Source organism: Hydra viridissima, unplaced genomic scaffold (genome assembly GCF_058129835.1).
Source record: "Hydra viridissima isolate aposymbiotic clone 2 unplaced genomic scaffold, HvirCarnegie_v1 scaffold_15, whole genome shotgun sequence".
NCBI lineage: Eukaryota > Metazoa > Cnidaria > Hydrozoa > Anthoathecata > Hydridae > Hydra > Hydra viridissima.
In genome coordinates, this window is record NW_028324314.1 from 10,017,827 (window position 1) to 10,034,641 (window position 16,815).

The following is a 16,815-nucleotide window of genomic DNA, read 5'->3' on the forward strand; positions in this document are numbered from 1 at the left end:
CATAATAGGTAATTAAATATTTATAATTAGCCACGTTTCGTAAGTGTTTTTCTGTTAAGAACCGTTTCATAAGTTGCGGTGCGAAAGAGTTTCGTTTCGAAAGAAATTTGGTTTTTTATCATTATTTCAAAAAATAAAACCTTAAAATGCTCATGTGTTGCAATACTGAAAATAAAATCTTATTATAAACATTTTGGTATATAAAAATTTTATTTTTTACAATTATATCCGTTTGGCCAACAAAAATTTATTATAGACTTCAAAACGTCGTTTAGCGAAAGAGCTCGTTCCGCAAGTGCGACTTCCGTAAGCGCTACTTTCGTATGTAGCAAAATAGTTTTATTTCTTAATTCAACTTGCGAAAGGCGACATTTCGTAAGTGGTATTTGTGAAATGAACATCGATGGTTTTTTTTGTTTCGTAAAATTCGGTACGAAAAAAAAAAATTCCTGATTCTCAATATCCTCCCGCAAGAATTTTATTTTTCCGGAATTGTACGAAATATTCCGGTTTACAACTCTATTAAAGACATAATAGTTCTTAAACACAAGTATTATACAAACATTAAAGTATTAAAATTAAATAAAAGTATGCAGATACTCTCATAAATTCAATTCAATAGTGTTATTATTAAAAAAAAAAATGTATATAAAGTTAAAATACTATAACAAACCTATAGGTTTGTTTTTCAGAAATTGAAGAAGCAGAATGTGTACATATATGTACACATTCTGCTTCTTCAATTTCTGAAAAACTGCCGCTGCTTGTTGTTTCACCCCTTTCATTATTAACACTGATAACACTTGATAAAACTGCGGTATAGGTAGATTTAGAATTATCTAATGTTGCTGAAACAGATTTTTTTGTTGGTTTTAAAAGACAAATAAATCTTATCCAATCTTTTATTAAAGGTAAAAGCTCTGTTAGCATTTGCTCTGTAAGGTCACATAAATAGTAACCGGTTAATTCATGCCCTATTGCAAATAAACAATAAGAACAATCATTTTACTAAACATACATAATTTTCAAATAAACAAACTACATAAAGTAAACAAACTAAGTAAGTATTCAAATAATCATGTCCTTTAATTGAAGAGCAAGATGGATGCATAATGCTATATCTCATGCTCACATTCTGACAGTTGTTGAATTTAAAATAGTCATGCCGATTAAAACCAATAAAACATCCTGTTTAATCAACATTTATATCCCAAACATATATTTTATAAATATATGTTTGGGATATAAATGTTGATTAAAAATAATTTTGATTTGAATAGTTTTCCTTAAGAATTTGTAAAAAATTCAAAATTAGTTGTTTACTTTGAATTTAAATTTTTATATACATGTTTATTTAAAAAAATATTTTTCAGCGATTTTTCAAATACTGTTTGGCTCAGTAATTTTATTGGTATTCATGTTAGAAAAATAACAAGAGAATTTTTTTTTGTTTTTAAAGTAAATTAAGTTTTAAATATCAAAATGTTATAAACTTGCTACAAAAATATTTGTCAAACTTTCAAGATCTTGTTTACTACTATTTTTAGACATAAACTTTCTATTTGCCTCTTGAGTTTGTACAAATCCATCTCTCTTTTCATGAGTATACACTCTACTTGAAGCTTATGTAACTTGCTTCACACAACGTTCGATAGATTGCCCATGATATGGCCAATTCGACACCCACATAGGTTTTGATAAAAACTCATTGGCTTCAGAAGTTGTTAGAGAGGTAGTTAGGACTGATTTATAAACTGGTGACTCCCATGATATCAGGTCTACCAATATTTCAGCATTTAAGTTCAGAATAGGAGTCTTTCTTGGTGTGGGAGATGAATCACCTTTTTGTAGATCCTCATTTCCAGTACCTCTAATATCTTTTATCTTCTTAACAGCTACACTTCTATCCTCTTCAGTACTAGAACACAACAATGTTTGAATTATGCACTCACTGAAACAAAATCAAGCTGATCTTTGGATAGAGGGTAATACTATTTTAACATCTTCTTTTTGGAATTTGAGTTGTTGTAACTGGTAAAGTTCATATTTAGGACCTTCAATCCAAGAATGTTCAACTTTGATCTTAAACCAACAAGGAAAATAAACACCCACCATGAACTTGGTGATAGATCTTAAATTTTCTAAATCTTAACCTTAAATGCCATGTTTAGAGATCCATATTCTACATATTCTGTTAGCAATAGTTAACCATCTTGAATGTGAAACAGGCCCAATTTGTAAAAAATGAAGCTTTGGTGGTAAAATACCACTTCTAATGGCACAGACAACTTTATAACCATAAAATTATAACCATAATAAATTTTAAAAATCGTTTTTCGAACTCTAAACCGCTTCTTAAAGAAATGGCCACCTTAAATGTTTATCAACTGAATGTATTTAATGTTTTGTGTTTTATGTACAAATGTAAAGAAGTTATATCCCCCGATGTTTTTGTAAACCTTTACAAAATTAAACCACAAAATAAATATAACCTACGTAATAATAGCATTTTAGAAAAACCTTTTTGCAAAAATAAACAAGCTCAATTTTGTTATCGTGGACCTTTTCTATGGAACGAAATAGTACGGCCTAATTTTGTTTTTTCATCTGAACTGACCTATTCCTTTTTCAAGCAATCTATTAAAAAAATAATTTTTTCAACAAAAAATATTCTTGATTTTTTTTGATTTTTTTAAAAAAATACTTTCAGTTGCTATATACTACACCTTGATTTGTCATGTTTTTATTTTGAGTTTCACTTCTGAAATATGTAGAGTATTAAATTTATGATATATTTATGATATTAGTGATTATATATTCTCGGTATATATTTATTTTATATAGTATATAGATGTTTTTATTGAAGAAGAAAATAGATTTTTGTTAAGGGCTTTGTGATAAGGTCATTGCGATCTTCTTGAAGTTCTGCCCTTATAATATTATAAATCTTAACGTAAATAATATTATACGGCAAATAAATATACTAATACTAAAAAAAAATTGATCTGGAGATAAGTCATTTATTATTTTATCATCCAGAGAAATAAGTGGATCACCAATTTTAACAGTTTCCCTGATTTTATTTCTATATGTTTGATAACTCCACCCTCCCAACCAGTGTTAACATTTGAAGAGTCTCCACAAATAGCTTTCAAAGATTTGTCAATACCTCTCACAGTCAACCGTTCATTAATATTATTTGCTATTATCTCTGCATGCTTAACACTTTTTGTAGCTTTCTCAGGAGTAAAGTGAAATAAATACTTTCCTCCAGGTTCCATACAAACAGAGTAATGCTCTTCTTTCACAGTTACTGGAAATTTTCCATTTGAACCATCAAAATCAGTCATTTGTTTGGTTTGATCAATTCTCCCATCAAAAAATATGCACTTCACTTCTCCATTTTTTGCTATATTGTCAAAATCTTTATTAAGCTCAGGAACAACTTTTTCATGCGCTCTAAAACTTTACAATAGTCAAAAACTAAATTTTTATCATCAGATGTTATTAATCTTACATCAATAAGTGTTGTTATGGCGATTGCAGCTGTAGCACGTGAAGAAACCCCATATCTATGTGAGGAGAAGTTATATATAAATATATATAGCATAAACACATAGTTAATAAAAAAAATTATCTTAAAAATTTAAACATTATGCTATTTATAGTATGTGTGTAATATCTAAGGTATTGTAATACTTTTTATTTCCTTCTAATGGCTTCACTAGCTCTAGAGGTAATTCTCTATAAGTAATCTCATTACTTTCATCAATTGATATTGTTTCATTACTGAAATCGCTTTGGTTTTGATATTTTATCTCATCTGACTCAAGTTTTGTTTTTTTTATAAACATATCATTATTGTCTTTACTTTTAAAACATTTCTCTTGATTTTTTCTAAATAATCTTTTACAGTGTTTCCTGGTTTCAATTTTATCACATAATCCGATTTGAAGCCTGCTAACAGTTCCAACTTTAACTCTTTGAAAATATAAAAACTTAACCTCATTAGATGGTATCTTGTACTCTTTGATACATTTGCATTTATAATGAACTTCTTTATCACAATCATCAGAACAAATCAAAGCATGGCGCTACTGCACTTTCGCACCCCCCCCCCCTTTTTTTATTGCACATTATGATAGAAATTTTCATGCTGATTCAGAAAAATATAAAAACATGGACCTGAAAATCAACGGAAAGTACTCTAATTCGAAGTCAAAGTTGTAAAAGTTCCACTAAAAATCCCTAATATTCGCCATTTTTTAAAAATCTTTTTCAAAACGCTTTCAGTTTTAACGAAAGTTAATTACCGTTAGATTGCGCAACAAGCAGACCTGGTTTCGCTTAGCCTTAACATTATTATTTTAAAGTATTAGTGTTATAACGAAATGAAATTAATGGGAGATTTCAAATACAGGTTGAACGTAGAATGTGAGAATGTAGACAAATTATTGAATATTTATTATTGTATTCCCCTATCCTTGTCCCTATCCCTATCCCTATCCCTATCCCTATCCCTATCCCTATCCCTATCCCTATCCCTATCCCTATCCCTATCCCTATCCCTATCCCTATCCCTATCCCTATCCCTATCCCTATCCCTATCCCTATCCCTATCCCTATCCCTATCCCTATCCCTATCCCTAACCCTAACCCTAACCCTAACCCTAACCGCCTATACAAACCAGCTTTATTGTGAAATATAAATCGTAGTTATAATAAAATAATTGCGCATGCGTGTACAATATTGCGCTCTGAGTAGCTTATGGCTTTGTAGAGCGCATCGCGCTCCATGAAGAAACTTCGGAAAAACATACTTTAACGACTTTTTTAACGTAAAAACCATGCTATTAACGTATTGCTTTTGTAAGCTAAAAGTTCATTAACTTATTATTCTCAAAATGGCGAATATAAGGGTTTTTAGTGGGATTTTTTACAACTTTGACTTCGAATTAGAGCACTTTCCATTGATTTTCAAGTCCATGTTTTTATATTTTTCTGAATCAGCATAAAATTCTCTATCATAATCTGCAATAAAAAAAGGGGGATGCGAAAGTGCAGTAGCGCCTCAAAGCTTCACATTTCGCAATCAGACATTTGCATACTAATATATTAAAAAGTTTATCAAGTTTTGTCTCAAAGTTTAGTATTTGTTTGGCTTCCTTTTTTTCTCGGACAAGCAATTGCTGAATCCTCGTTCCACAATGTCACTATTTTATCACAAATCGTTTTGTCAGTAATTAATTTATGTGATGAAAGTTCCAAATTTTCACATGACCACTGATGTAATAAAGCTGGTAGTATATCTTTGGCAATCTCTTTTACGGATAACTTCTTTTTTTTTGTCATCGCAGTCCTCTCTCAATAAAATTCTTTATCTTATAACGTCCCTATTAGTAGGTAATTCTGAAACTAAAAACTGTTTTCCTGTACCAAATACAAGACTAACTTGTGTACTAGTATTTAATCTGGTTTTGGGTGGCATCATATCTCTAAGTTATAAAATACTTACAACAAATTTATATTGGTAAGGAATGAAAAAAGATTTTTAGAATATATTACAAGAACAATAGCAATTGTGTAAGAGTTCTTAAATTTTTACTTAACAATATACATTTAATACTTATGTAGTTAAGTAATTTACTGACCAAAATTAAGATTTTTTTTTTTTTCATTTTTATAAGCTCTTTTCAGAAATCAAAAACTATTTTGCATAAGTATTACACAAAATGAATTTAAAATTTGACTCATATTAAGTTAAATAATTTTTTTACAACCCAAATATAACTTTGTCACATCATTTGTAAGTGTGTTTTATTTTACCGGACAATATTGTCCGGTAACCTTTTCATTCCGTTTCAAAGAAAATGAAAACCGTTTATATTTCCAAAAAAAGCAAATATTTTTCTGATTTAAAAAATGAAATCAGATTAGGATTCTCCATAAAATTTCACAACTTTTACTTATTACCCAAATTTTACTTATCTATTTTTTAAAAAAAAGTCTAAAATCGACACACCGTTCTAAGTATTTAATAGACACATTTAGATATATCTTCAAACCAAGTTTTTAATGTTGAAAAACAGGATTGACCTATACAACCTAATTTAATTAAAACAAATAATGTTTTGGATTGAAATGTATAACTGTAATATAAAGAAACATTCCTTAGCAGCATTACTTATAAACCCATATTTGTATTTCATCAATATTATTCAGGAAAAACTGGTGCGTTTATGTTACCAATTCTGGAACGTTTGTTGTTTAAGCCAAAGCAAACTGCAGTTGTTCGTGTTCTTGTTCTTGTTCCAACAAGAGAATTAGCAGTTCAAGTAAGTTTGTTGTTAAGATATTAGTCATATTCTTTACATTTTCTTTTTAATGGTTAAAAAAAATTCAGTTTAATTTTATGTGTAGGTCTATTTTGTTAGTGAATCCTTAGCAAAGTATTCTAACATTCAACTTGGTCTTGCAACAGGTTTTTCTTTTAGATTTTTCTTTTAGAACAGACAAAATAATTACAAAATGTATGTATGTATGTATGTATGTATGTATGTATGTATGTATGTATGTATGTATGTATGTATGTATGTATGTATGTATGTATGTATGTATGTATGTATGTATGTATGTATGTATGTATGTATGTATGTATGTATGTATGTATGTATGTATGTATGTATGTATGTATGTATGTATGTATGTATGTATGTATGTATGTATGTATGTATGTATGTATGTATGTATGTATGTATGTATGTATGTATGTATGTATGTATGTATGTATGTATTATGTAAATGTATGGATGTATGTATGTATCAAAAATTTTGTTCTTATTGTAAGATGGCCTTGATTTCAAAACACAAGAGGCTATTCTTCGTAAAAACCCTGATATTGTTATTGCCACCCCTGGTTGTTTAATTGACCACTTACACAGTGCTACATCATTTAATCTTCAAACTATTGAAATACTTGTTTTAGATGAAGCAGACAGGTCTTAATCTTACTGTTTTTGTGTTTTTTCTATTCTTTTTAAAAGAAAAATGTCATTTCCATATGATTTATTTCTTTTTAAGAATGCAGCTATTATAAAAAAGTTGTTCGCAATATTTATTATATAAGGTGTATTAAAGTCTCAACTATTTTTGACCTGGTTGTCTATACTTCTTCTCTTAACTCTATAGAATGTTAGAGGAGCATTTTCAAGATCAAATGCAGGAAATTATACGTTTGTGTCCAAAGGGAAGGCAAACAATGTTGTTCTCTGCAACTATGGCAGATGAGGTAAATTATGAAACTATTTAAATATCATTTATATACTATTTAATTTTCATTTAAAAAACCATTAAGTTATAAATAATATTATAATAAAAATAAATAAATTAGTTTTTTTTGTACTAATGAGTAGGCAATAAGAGTCTTTTTATAAAATGTTAGGCTAAGACTTTGATGTCTGTGCTGATTCTCCTACAATGTCATTGTCATTAAATAATCCAGTGAAGTTATTTGTTGACCAAAATACTGATGTTGCTTTATTTTGCACCAAGAGTTTGCTAGAGTACGATCTATTAGAGAAGCTGATAAGTTAGCAGTTGTTGTAGGTAATAATGGTATTATAAGCAAGTTTTATTTTGGTTTCTTTTTTAGTCCATTTTTATTTACATTTAAAATTTGTTTTTTTATCTAGAGTCATGTTAGGTTTTTGCTAGATTTATACTAGATTCATGCTATATCCATGCTAAGATTCATGGCAGACTCATGATAGACTCTTATTAGATTCATCTTATTTTCATGCTGGGTTCATGCGAGATTCATGCTAAATTTGTACTAAATTCATCATAGATTCATACTAGATTTATACTAGATTTATACTAGATTCATACTAGTTTCATACTAGATTCATTCCATATTCATGCTAGATTCATGGTAAATTTATACTAAATTTTTTAATTGTTTGTTTATCATGATTTTTAGCTTTGTGCTGTCGTTCTTTTAATAAGCGAACCCTGGTTTTTCTTCAAACTAAAGTGCTTGCTCATAAACTGAGAATCATATTTGGTTTGTTTGGGTTAAAAGCAGCAGAGCTTCATGGGAATCTTACCCAGCTACTAGTAAGATTTTGATTTTTGATTTTCAATTATTTTTTTAAAAACAAGAAATACTTCGTTAGTTTAAGTTCTTTTTTCGTGTAGCGTCTTGAAGCATTGGAAAAGTTCAAAAACAATGATGTTGATATTCTTGTTGCTACAGATTTAGCTGCCCGTGGTTTAGATATTGCAGGAGTTACAACTGTAAATCACCAATTTTTTTTTATTTAGTTTTATTAAAATAAAACTTTACAAAATACAAACCTGTTATTTGTATCCTGATACATCTTTAGTAAACAATTTAATTGACTTATAATTGATAACTTAGGTGATATCTTTCAATATGCCAATCACAATAAAAAGTTATACTCATAGAGTTGGAAGAACAGCACAAGCTGGCAAAGCAAAAAGGTGAGCTATTTTTTTCTTTACATTATCTTTATCAAATGTTTTTTACAATCCATAATTGATCATTTCTTTACTTACATTTTTTTTTTTTAATTTATATTCGGTCTAGATCAGTTACTCTAGTGGGTGAGAAAGAGCGTAAAATGTTAAAAGAGGTTGTTAAAAATGCAAAGATACCTGTAAAAAACAGAATCATCCCAACAGGTGTAATATTATCATATAGTTAAAATAATGATAATGCTCATATGATTAAAAATCTTAGTATCATTTTTAAATTTGTAACTTGATAATTACTGTAATAAAATCATATTTGGATGCTACAATAAGTGATCTAGGCACAACTTTATTTAAGTAATCATCTGTAATCTATAGGGGAAATATGTGATGTCATAGGTTTAATAATAGTTTTGGTCATTTTTTCTGTCTAAAATAACCCTGGTTAAAAAGTATTATGAGAAATAAAACATTTAAATGCATACTAAACCAATTTTAAGTTTTTTTAAAAAAAATCTGAATGGTTTTGACTCTATACCAGATATCTTTTAGAGATTGTGGAAAAATTCAAGAACAAGCTTAAATGTTTTAAAAAAGATATCAAAGACATCCTTAAAGAGGAAGAAACTGCAAAGCAAGTAAGATTTTAAAGTTAATAATTAATGTTTTGTTTATAAATATGAGCAAGAAATGTTTTTAGTTGATTTCTTAAAGAATAAAGTTGCTTGCAGTGGATTAAAATTCCTTATTATTTTGCAGTGTTTCTTCAACTTCTTAGTTCTTTATTTCAATATGGTTAGCTTCATCCTCTCTTGCTTTTCATTTATATTTTCATTTTGTTAGCTAATGTGCTATTTCAAATTTTTGACTGATGGTTTCAAAATTATTTCTGTGTTATATGAAGCTGCGTGTTGCAGAAATGGAAGTGAATAAAGCAAATAATCTTATCATACATCATGATGAGATAATGAGTCGACCTGCAAAAACCTTTATTAAACCAGCAAAGCAATCAGCTGCCTTTAAATGAATTTTCGTAGGCTTTTCAATTTAATAATGTGTCAGGTTATTTTGTTTTATTTTATTTCGGTCATGTCTAATGTCATGTTTTCATTACAAGAAAAAATAAAAATACTTTTTATTCTTTTACTTTTAAGTTAGCATTTTGCTCCATTGTTTTTTGGGGTTTTTTTTAAACCTAAAGAATGCTTGTACTGCTCAAATGCCTCAGAAAACGTTCCGAGGCTAAAACAACTTTTCAAAATTTTTCAAATTTCATCTCGGCTGAATTCTTAGTAAATCAGCAACTCTAAAACAAGGGAAAGTCCTATCGAGAGATTTCAAGACAAGTAGGGTGCTCTGTTGAAATGGTCCAGAACGCTTTTAAGTTATAATAAAGTCTTGAAGTATGAAAGTACCAAGAAATGTACCTTTATTAAAAAAGCGACATGTTTTATGCTAGAAGTGTTTTTTCCATAAATATTTCGCATGGTCAAATAAGAGATGAGGTTTTGTGGACTGATGAATCAAAATTTTTTGGGTCAGATGGGTAACTAATCTTAGGCAGACAACCAAACATTAAATTTAACTTACGTTACACTAAAAAACAGCGAAATTTGGATGGGAAGCACTTAATAAGAGATTATAACAGCTGATACTTTTATCAACATAACTTGAAGAAATAATGCTTCTATTACACGTCATCGCTTTAGACGTTTCAGCAGGCAGCTTCTAAAGCAAATAAATGGTTCCAACATAATGATATTGGCCATAACAATCTCCAGATTTAAACCCTATAGAAACTTTATGGAAAATTGCGAAAGGTGATGCAGCAAAAACAACAAAAACGATCTGTGGAAGGTTGTAAAAATAGGATGGTATGCTTTTCCAGTATCAACATGCCAAAAATTGGGCAAGAACATGACCAAAAGGCTTTGCAGTTAAAAAATTAACGACATGCATCAAAATGATTTTTTTTCGCATTGTCAATCCGTTAACCATTTTGCATATAAGTAATAAATTTTCTGAATTTTTTGCCAAGTATAATATCAAATTAACATTTTCTTTCTTCACCATTTTTCTAGTAAATTTTCAATACCTTTTAAAAAATTATTATTTAGGTGATCATACAGAACTGTTTTTTCTATAGATATGATGTAAAACAATGTACCCAAAAAAAAAAAAATATCTCAATGATTCTCAAATACAGACATTTTTTTTTTCCGTCACTGTATATTCACTACATACACTATATACTATCCACTGCATAAACCTTTTACTACATACTATTAACTAACCTCTTACACTATTACACAGACTCTATACAGTACACAGTGGAGTGGAGAGAACAATTTTTTGTCACCAATTTGCATAAGTTAAAAAAAATGAGATGCTTCCATGCTTTACACCGAAATAAAGGGAATTTTGGGGTCAAAATTTCAAATTTATCAAAGGTAAAAGTTTCTCGCTGCATGTTAAAAGCTTAAATCAAATAAAATATCTCGCGTAAATTTATTTCTAAATTTGAACTCATTGGTTCAAAAACTATTATTGCCATTAATGGTGTTCGCATTTGATTGATAGTTTTGGCTGTTTTTTTTTTGCTCTGAGCATCTGTGCACTACAATAAAAATTATTTTAAGTGACATTAAAAAGTTTTGCTTTAGTATGATATAAAACATTATTCAGAAAGTTATATTTTTATAACGTCAATTTCACTTCAATTTCGCAAAGAAAAAAGACAATCAAAAGAAAAACAAGGTAAAATGTTACTTTACTGGCCAGTATGGGGATCGATCGAACCAACGACATTCGCGTTATTAGCACGACGCTCTAACCAACTGAGCTAACCGGCCAAGTATGTAAGGATGTTTAATTTTAACATTGATTTAAAAATTTACATTTTCTAGAATTTTACTGAGGAAGAGAAAAAAATTCTTCATGAGCAAATGTTTCATGCTCGCCAAATGAAACACGATAAAAAAACCGAAACGCCTTTGAGCTTTCGATGAAAACTCACATGAAACCAAAGGCCCTTGTGGTAAAAATTTTGATTTTTAGAAACTGAAAAAACATTTTTAATATCAAACTAAATTTTTTTTAAGATCTTCTGCCTTTTAGGGCCAAAACATGCGAAAATAGTTCCTTCTAAAGCATTCGATCGGGAGCTTACTGACACGAGTAAAAAGAGTTTGCAGGCTTTGCGTTGGAATACTAATCGAAAAAAGAAAAGTTCTACTGGTTTTAAGTCAAAGAAAAGGTAAGAGTTTCTAGATTCATTTTTATGCGACAAAAAGTTTAAACTTTGACTGAAAAAATTTAATTTTTGATTGCAAAGCGATGTTATCAAAAGAGTTTAGTTTTTAGTTTTTGTAATTAGTTTAGTATGGTAAATTCGGTAATAATAACTGAATAATTGTTACTTTCTTACTTCAGATACAAATGAAGGTAAACGTGGAAACGGTTACTCTAAATTTAAATAAAGTTTTTTCTGTTTATTAACAAAAGTATCGTGGTTGTTTTTGATGCAACCAACACCATTTTAAATTGAGTCATTTTGAAAATATGAGAAAAAAAAACCAAGGTTGATGTTTCTTTGAATTTTGAATATCCATGAATATTTAACAAGATTAACTCAAGCTTACACCAAATATATTTTGACGGTCCCAAAGAGATTTTCAGTTTAGGAATAATCTTTGAATGCATGATTTGCATTTGCAATGGAATCTTAAACTGAGAAAAATTTAAATGGAAGGGACTTACGTAAACGTTCGCGACACCAAAAGTAGGCGGGTTACTATCGTTACAAAAAGTAATGTGGAATCCTGACAGAAATAGCAGAAATAAGTCTCTTATTCGTTTAGACATATTTCGTTTAATTCTTCAATAATTTAGCTTTGCACCCTATTTGGTTCGTGTTAGTTTTCTCACGAGTATAGGAATCGATTTGAAAGAATCATTTCAATATTCACATTTTACTCATAAAATCCTGCAGTTTTAAAAATTAAATGCGCATCATTTAGCAAATAAAGTTGTAACTAATGTAAGAAAAATCTTATTTACACTAAAAATAAATTCGATGTTTCGTAGATTTGCTTGGCTCGGTACACATTCGTAATAACAGTAGAATCGAAATTTATGATTGATTATTAAATTATTGACAAAAGTTTTACTTTTAAATTTTTTTTTTTTATACAAGTTTTTAATTTTTTTAATATATTAAGTTCAATTAAAGTAATTTAGATATGATTAATTGTAAGCAATATGTACCAGCATAATTAAAGAAAACTAATTGTGCTGGTACACAATTAGTGTTAATTGTTATCATGTGTATCATTTCTGTTGCACAATTTAACTGGTAAACGATTGCACGCAGAAATAGACCTGTATTTATGTAAAGCCTTTGATAAACATTATGAGATAATCTTAAAGCATGTACAAATAGAAGTTTTATAAAAAGTATAAGTTTCAATTTAAACAAGTCAAATTTTTTGTTAAATATAAATCTTAAACTTTGTACTGGAATGTTAATAAATTACATTTTGAAAAATGTAATTTTCGTTCTCATTAAACGAACACAAGAACAACTTGGTTCTAAGTGACCAAACAGACTTTACGAACATCATCAACGCTAACGTTACTCTTTCCTCACTAATGCCTTAGCACTTTGATCCTGGAAAAATAATACATTGATTTTTTTTACTTTTTATCGCATTATGCAACTTGTTAAATAAAGATTTAAAAAATTTCGATTCTTCACGATTCTATTTCATGAAATTCGAACACAAAAATTTTATCAATAATTCGATGATATTAAGTTAACGAGCCTTTGATACAACAAAATTCAATTGTATACTTGATTACATTTACTTTCGAGAAATCCTTCAAGACTTTTAGGTTCTACTAAAATTAATGAAATTCGATTCTTGAATTGAATACCAAAAAGTAATCACATGCAATTACTCTTAAAAGCTAGCATGATAAACAACAGAGATTGTTTTCGAAGGTACTGTACTTATTAATGATTTTGTCGCAGTGTACTGACAGTTATTTTAAAAATGCTAAATTACTATGTTAAATAAAGAACCTGCTAAATAGAACAAAACCCCTTGAGGCTTTTATTTACATTTCCCCGAATCTTGCGGGTTCATCGGAAAAGTGACAAATGTTTTAATTTTCAACTTTCTATAAAAAGTTGTATAAAATCGCTTATCATGGCCGGTTTAATCAAATTTCCAATTTTTATTTTAAATTTTGAAATGATCTGAAAGTTAAGATAAACAAATGTGTTTAAAAATAGTAAGAAAAGTAACAAACCGTCAGACAATAGGTATGAAGAATGGCCCAAGGATCAGCAACATAAAGAAAAGGTGGTGGTTGCTAATTTTCAAAAGTTGCATCGGAAATACTCATTTCACACGTGATCTTACCAAACCTTCAATAAAACGTTAAAAATATGTTTCTTCAATTACAGTCAGAATCATTTTACTTAAGAAAGAAGTTGGTATATATGCTGCAGTTAGACTCACTAGATTGATGCATTGTGATGAGAAAATAATTTGTTTATGGAAAGTGGAGAAAAGTCTCGTGGTAAAAGTAAATTTAGAATTATTAAACAGAAAAGCAAAGCCCTTGTCAAATGGTTTAAAGTATAGTAATTTCATTGTCGTAACCAAGTTAGCTGTGGGAGTGTTGGTATTTTGGACTGCATTAATATTAACAGACTAGGATTGTGTAGCTTACATACAAGTGAAATCGACACATCTACAAAGAGACGTTTGAGAAATGCATGAATCCATTACCAGACACTGGTTATACAGTATAAAAAATACAATTTCTATTTTTATAATTAGATAATCTTTTTGTAAGAAAGAAATTAGAAAATAAATAAGATTCTTTTTGGCATGATGTATAAAACTTGTCAAAATCAATCAAAAAAAATTATTCCATTTTATCCTCTGAATCCAAGAATCGTTAATAGATTTTCGAAAATATAATCCATCGTCGTTTCCTAAGTATAAAAGAAATTTTGTACGTGTGTAAGTCTGAAGCATCAATCTATATTTCTAAACAAGTGTAGCATTTTAAAAAAATTTACCCATCCATTGTTGATTTTCTGAAGAGTAAACTTGCTTATCATTCTCTTCTAACTTCTTGCATCCATTTTGATTTATTTGAGAAAGTATATTTTTTCACATATTCGGCATTGGATATTGTTAGCCATTTTTTGAAAATTCTATTGTACATCAGATAACTTTTTTGGTTTCTATGTATTGCATACAAGTCTCTTGAATAAACGTTATGGCCCAGAACAGAACCAACTTGCATATCTAAACCTTTAAATCGGAGTAATTAACAAATAAAAATCTTCTATAAAGTATTTTAAATCTGATATACAATATTTTAGTAGTCACATTTAACATTAGCGCTATAAATATAAATTAACCCTATAAATATTTATGGGAAGACTTGGTTAACAAGTTCGTTCTTTAAAAAACTGTTAAATACCTGTCCAAAATTCACCGTCACTTTTTGAATAAAAACATGCCACATTTTGACTAAAAAATTAAAGTATGTAAGAAACAGTTGTGTATTTAAATTACATTTGAAGTGTATCCTTTAGCTATTTAATGAATTAGGTTTCAGTTCAGCATGTAAATCATAGTTAAAACTTAAAGTCAAATTGTTGTTCTGAAAATAAACTAAGTTTATCAATTTTGCAGCATGTAATTTTTCAAAAACTAACTATAAAATGATATAAATGGGACAAAAGAAAAGAGACCAAAAAAAAAAAACCTACAGCTAAAATACAGCAAAAACGAAAGCACATGATATTTGCGTCAAGCGCTAACTAATTATTACGATTTTTAAAGATGTGCCTAAAACGTATGAAAATTTCCAAGAACTCCAAAATCTAATTCAGATCAATGAGGTTGTTATTCGGATTTCGTATGATCTCAAAATAGCTAATCTCGCTTAAAGAAACATTTTGCTGGTATAATCATGCACACCATCTTTTGTACTCAAGTTCTTGATGTGTGGAACTCATCAAATATTGCAAAACCAAAGATCGTAGCAGTTATACCTTGTCTTCTGGACATTCAATTGGCGTTAGTAAATAATTGATTTCTCTAAGTGATGTGTAATTTTTATACGATAATCTAAACACAAGATGCTTTTTAAAGTCCATCTTGAACTGTTCTTAATATTTTCATCAATTTATGCTAGAATCTTCTCATTACCACACTAATGGATTCAACATCTTGTCTTGCATTTGAAGCGTAGTAAGCTCTATATATTCTCGATATTTTTTTAATTATTAAAATTTTTCCAGAAAGATCTTTCAAATTTGGTTTACCAATGTTAACAGGTAAACTAATTTGTTAAACTTAAGAACGCCATTATTATTAAGTTTTTATTTTTTCTCCAGGATCAGTACATTCAATTATTCTTGACAAGATTCATCGTGCAGTTTCATATAAAATTTGTTTTACTAGATAAAAAAAAGTGTTGTCTCAAACGTAGCATATAATAAATTTGGTTTTATGGAAACTATGCATTATAATATCTAGTAAATGTTTCACCTTGATCAAAAAATAACTAATATGGTGGAATAGTAATAGCCGCTTCATGTTACTCATTAATATCTACTTTGGATTTACTTAATTTCGTTTTGCTTATTAATTGTAAATATGGCGATGTATTTAATCTAATTAGACTTCTCGTTTGTAGTCTCAGTTTTCTAAAAATATGAACTATAATTGATTCAATGATTACTAAACAAACAACCTATCACAACTTCTCACAGCTTCATAGCTTCTCTTTAAAGTTAAGCAATATAATATCTTAATAGATTGAATCTTTCATAGCATTTTTAACAACCAGTTTTCATTCTCAAAGTGATTTAGTATTTGAAGATAATCTTATTCTCACGTCATGCATGTACTAGTTAATTACAAACCCTTACACGTCCTTTAAACTCAATCAATACATTCTTTTTCTTAACGTGTCATTTTTTTATTTACCTCATACGTAATCAGGTTTTATCAATATTAAATTACTAAGCAGAACGTTAGATTCTTGATATATAAAAAATAGAAAATAATTAAAAAGATTTTTTTTAAATATTTTCTTTTAGTGTTTTATCGAGGTAGTGCCATCCCTGGCCCTTAATAGTTTAATTAAACTACTTTGATTAATTAGATAGCCAGCCATTTTTTTAAAAAGCCCAAGGAAGTATGCAACTTGCGTCCGGACAAAAAAAATTCCTGGGGCCATTTTAGATTGAGTCCATTTTTTCTCTTCAAGCCATAATAATGGTAGTAC

The 16,815-nt window shown here is 28.8% G+C and overlaps 1 non-coding gene and 3 pseudogenes across 3 annotated transcripts; 1 reads left to right on the forward strand and 3 right to left on the reverse strand.

The window, feature by feature from the left end:
• Positions 1–1,395: 1,395 nt before the first annotated feature.
• Positions 1,396–5,488, reverse strand: LOC149878590 (uncharacterized; annotated as a pseudogene).
• A 140-nt stretch (positions 5,489–5,628) lies between these two features.
• On the forward strand, positions 5,629–11,882 carry LOC149878591 (putative ATP-dependent RNA helicase DDX27; annotated as a pseudogene). The gene is made up of 17 exons (XR_016447525.1): positions 5,629–5,633; positions 6,007–6,068; positions 6,163–6,335; positions 6,421–6,481; positions 6,848–6,998; positions 7,189–7,290; positions 7,467–7,605; positions 7,979–8,115; positions 8,197–8,295; positions 8,420–8,502; positions 8,609–8,703; positions 9,046–9,131; positions 9,398–9,526; positions 11,224–11,250; positions 11,400–11,530; positions 11,611–11,749; positions 11,870–11,882. The product of XR_016447525.1 is annotated as a putative ATP-dependent RNA helicase DDX27 (transcript).
• Positions 11,268–11,345, reverse strand: Trnai-aau (transfer RNA isoleucine (anticodon AAU)). Its single transcript has one exon. It is a non-coding gene; the product is annotated as a tRNA-Ile (tRNA).
• Positions 11,883–14,266: 2,384 nt separating the features above from the next.
• Positions 14,267–16,519, reverse strand: LOC149878593 (uncharacterized; annotated as a pseudogene). The gene is made up of 4 exons (XR_016447526.1): positions 16,515–16,519; positions 14,998–15,047; positions 14,588–14,825; positions 14,267–14,500 (listed from the first exon to the last, which is right to left on the reverse strand). The product of XR_016447526.1 is annotated as an uncharacterized LOC149878593 (transcript).
• Between the last annotated feature and the right edge of the window lie 296 nt (positions 16,520–16,815).